Source organism: Pteropus medius, unplaced genomic scaffold, assembly GCF_902729225.1.
Source record: "Pteropus medius unplaced genomic scaffold, Ma_sr-lr_union100, whole genome shotgun sequence".
NCBI classification, from domain to species: Eukaryota; Metazoa; Chordata; class Mammalia; order Chiroptera; family Pteropodidae; genus Pteropus; species Pteropus medius.
Genome location: NW_024350922.1, coordinates 1820310 through 1825125, shown reverse-complemented (window position 1 = coordinate 1825125; position 4816 = coordinate 1820310).

The window sequence follows — 4816 nt, the reverse complement described above, 5'->3', positions numbered from 1 at the left end:
CGACTTTCTAGAACATGACTACCACAAGCACGGACATCGAGGATCGACTGTTCATCGCTGGTTCTAAAGGCAAACTGACTGTGACGGCTCTCATCTGTGCCAGCAGAATACCCTGGCTGGAAGAGGTCGCTTTCACTACTTCATCCTTCTTACTGTATCCATCTCAAAGCTGCGAGTGGCATTTTGGGGCAGAGGAGTCCCATTTAGAGACCTTCTGCGTAAAGGAAAGAATCTATGACTGCCTCTGTGACTGCTGTCCACGGTGCTGACCACCTAAACCCAGTTTTCCGCAAGAAAAGCAGCATTGGAAAAATCTTTATGGAAGTCCCTTAAGTGAATCTAAGGATCCTGTCCCCTGTTCCCCAGTGATCAAGGACAGTAGACTTTTTGAATTGGCTTTTTTTTTTTTTTTTTTTTTTGAAGAGACAGCCTTCATCTCACCCTCATGGGGCAAGATAGCATCCACGAGAAATAAAGGACATCATTCTAAAGCCACAGGAATCCTGGAAAGAGCCAATCTTGGGAGCAAGCTTACTTCCCATTGGGGTGCTTCCCACACTGGGTCCATCCCGAGCTACTGGGCCCGGAGCCCTTATCAGTGTAACCTCCTCCGACTCTCCAGAAGATTCGAGACCTCTTGCTATTTCTCACAACTGGCTTCCTCAGCCCCTGACTCACATTAATAAAAGAATGTTCCTTACCCTAGGAAAATGATGCTATTTTTTTTTTATCAGAGGCCCTTCGAAAGAAAGAAAGTGTCCTAGAAAGTGGATATAAATTTGCATTTCTCTGATATAACAGCAATTGATGCTGTGGGCCCCAGCTAAGACTATACACGGAAATAGGATCCAGGTCATTGGGAACCAGGGTCTGATTAATATATAAGAATAATCTTTCATCATGCCTCCACCATTCGTGAGCCCAGCGAGTCACAGAAGATCTTCTGGGTGACTTCCCAGAACCATACAATCCTCTTACACAGCGTAAATGAGATCTTGGAAATTTGAGCCTACGTCAAGATTCACAACAGCCTGCAGGTCCTGGAGATAATTTGGTGAACCCTGGACCTTACTGAGATAGCTAAAGAGGTCCGGGATTAAGGTCAGTCTATTTTCTTGTCAGGATTCAAATTCTCCATTTCCCTTTTAGGAGTGCAGGGTCCTCACCAGTGTCACCTGGCACAGGAAAAAGGTTCCCCAGAAGATTTGCAGACTCTTCATCTGGGACTGGGTACAGAACAAACTCACTTCAAGAACAGAAGGTGGCATCGCCCCATCTGAGTGGGGAGATAGGGCTTTTATAGTAGTTGGAACTCCTTTGCTTTCTAGTGAGAGAAACTGAATATGACATGTCTTAAACACTATAGCAAATTTTTTGGCTCACATGACTAAAAGAAACCCAGGAGGGAGAGTCAGCTTCAGGTAGTGCTGAGTCCAATGACACACATTTTATCCTCAGGGCTGGAATGCTCTCTCCCTCAGCTCCATTTTGCTCTGTGTTGGCTTCACACCCATGCTCCAGGTGATACACTCTCGGATAAAACACAGTGCTTTCTGCCAGAAGCCCCAACAGAGAGAGAAGTGCTCCTTTGCAAACTTCTGAGAGGCGTCCTGGACGGGCATGTCTCATTGGGTTGACGTGGGGCCTGTGCCCACTCCTGAACAAAACCTGAGAGATAAGGTAAGCTGGTTGGCTAGACCTAGCGCCGGAGGTGGGGTCGACCCCACTCAATGGGGACTCTCAGTGGGGATGAAAGTCTCGCCGAAGGAGATTCACAGATGCCTCCAGGATAAGAAGGAAGGGCTGCTGGGGGGCGGGGGGAAAGGAGAAAACATGTGACCGCTACACCCTTGCTTTTGGCAAAGCAAATCTATACAACCTGTGCATTTAGTGGGACACTGTAAGTCTCATCTGATATTGCCTTTTCCTAACTGGCCTAGAAGTGACACTTCTGGCAACAAAAGGAGCTGTTGGGTCACTTCCTTTTAAGGTTCCTTCCTCACCCAGGGCCACATCCTCCAACAGTTGCCCATTCATCCAGAGTTGTGGACCTTGACTGCCATCTCTGTTCTCTGCATCCCTACCCTCCTGGTGCTAGCTGTTGGGCCTAGGGGTGAGGACACCTGACCCAGAGAAGCTAGCTCATTGGCAGGCCAGCGGCCAATCAATTTTTTCCTAGGGATCCACCAAGACTGAGAGGGAGGTTGGGAACTCAAGGATGCCCACAAAATCCTCCTTCCGAGGGATCCAGAACTGTCCTGGTCCCCATTCTCCTGAAGCCCGATCTGTGTTTCCCTAGATTCTGTAAAAGACTGCCATCTGTGTCCATCTAATAACTTCTTGGCTTTGCTCACACTAACGCGAATCTGTTTCTGTTACTCGAAACCGTACGACTTTACCAAGACTAATTCCAGTCCCAGGATTAGGGGGAGCTGATGTGGAATGCCAGTGATTTTAGTGTCCTTGGCCCCTGGCGGTTGCCTTTCCCAGGCTCTGAGCTTTTCTATCGGTGGCTTCCCGCTGAGGCTGTCACTAGTCTCGATAGGGCCGAAATGCTTGGGTCTTTCAGGGCTTCCGTTTGCGTGAAGTTGTATCCATCATCAATTTTGACAGCGATGCCGCATGACCAGTGTACCTGGGGTCACCTGGGAGGCTGGCTAAGCAATTCTGTTTGTCTTCACTGAGCTCGATGCATAGGAGAAACCCATAGGAGGGATCACAGGAGTAGGAAGCATTGGAAAGATGGGATACCTTGCGATTTTAAGCAGGGTGGACTTGAAGGAGGATAGAGGATGAGCCACGTGACTCTCTGAGTGTGCGTGTGTGCGCACACGTGTGCGCATGTGCGTGTGTGGAGAGAGTGGTTCGGGTAGAGCAGATACCCATCACAAGCCCTGAGGTAGGAGTGTGCCCATCACATCCGAGTGACGACATGGAGGACGATGAGAAAGAAGCAGAATGGGTCAGACGAAGGGCGGCCGGAGGCGAGGGGAGGGTGACAGCAGGGGCCAGGTCGCGGAGGGCCTTGTCGGTGGCCGTGAGGGCTCTGGCTTTTACTCTGAAAGAACTAAGAAGTCATTGACTACGTTTCAAGAGAGGAGCGACATGCTCTTGCTTTAACTAAAGGGAACGCTTTGGCTTGTGTATTGCCCACCCGCTGTACAGGGCAGACTCGTCAGGAAGGAGGCTATGGCAGTGGCCCAGGGGACAGACAGATGGTGATGGCCTGGGGCACCGTGGTGACCCCAGGGGTGGTGAGAGGTAGGTTGTAGAGAAGGTGGGATGAAAGTCTCGCCCAAGGAAATTCCTGTTACGAATGTGGGCACGGAAGCTTCCAGAGAGAAAGTCAGCTCCTCTGGTCTGACGGTGACCGAGTGGCTGAGACGCCACCACGGCACCCAGCACGGTTCCTGCACAGAGGCATCGCGGAGAAACAGAAGCCGGAACCGAATCCGCAGAAGAAGCCCGACGTGACAGAGGATGTGCTTGGCGAGCCATTTATATGAAGTCTGACATTTAAGAGCCAGGAAAACCAGTCTATTGTGACATTAATCTGAATGTGGTCGCACGTGTGAGAATGGAGTTGACAGGGGCTGGGGGGACCTTCTGGGGCAGTGTTCTATATGTTGATTAGGGTGATGGCTGCATGAGCGTATGCATTTACCAAAACTCGTCGAATTGTACCCTTAAGATCCGTGCATTTCACTGTATATACATTTTAACTTGAGCTTTAAAAAGAAATCAATGCAGCCTAAATTTACTCTATTCAATAGTGACATAGATCTGAATCCACATCTTTTCCATGACCTCAACGAGCTCGCCATCTTTTAAAAACATTCTTATTTTTATGGCACAGGTGATTTTATATATATATATATATATATAAAACAATGTGTAAAATAATAGGATATGTATCAATAAGAGGATATGTAAAATCATAGGATATGTAAAAATCACTCGTAAACCTACCTCAAGAAATAACTTCTTTTAAAAAACATTTTGATACATATCCTATTATTTTACATATTGTTTTTGTAGCCTGTTTAACTGTTTATTTTATTGTGCTGATTGAACTGGGTAAGTATATTGACAGGGAAGAAAATCTAACTAGTAGGAATTTATCCCAAGGAAATAATTAGAGATGCGTATGAAGATATTATACAGAGAATGATTTACATTAGGCAAAATTGGAGGCAACCTTAAAATATATCGACAGATTGATTCAATAATTAGTGAAATGCTTAGGTAAATGTAAATATTGACAGAAAAAGGTATATATATGTATATCATGAAATGAAAAAGAATATTACAATGAGAATATAACTAACTGTGCAGTGTATTATCATTAAAACAAACTTAAAGAACGATGTGTATTTCATAATTCCATTACCCATATAAATGTATATGAAATAATAACCTAACTGTTAACCGGGCTCATTTAGTGGGGGCTGCGGATTTTGAAAAGAGTTCCGTTTGCTTTTTATCATTCAAATTCTTTACAACGTGCACGCATTCTTAGAATGAACCGGTGTATTGTTAGAAAAAAACGGTGGAAATTTTTTAAGAGGCTTTTCTTTCACTCGCCCTCCCAAAATGCAGAACCAGTTTCCAGTCGCCTGGGCAGGTGGCCCTGTTATTTAAAGGGTGGCCCGTGGAGCAGCGACCGACGCTTCTCCGGGAGGTGAGAGCCACGGCTTCCGAAGCCGCGCGCCCACTGGATTGGGATGCGCCTTCTCACGGGTCCCCAGGTGACAGCACGCACGGCAAGGTCTGAGAAGCTCCTCCTCCCCGCGCCCGCTTCTTCTCTCCTCAGAGG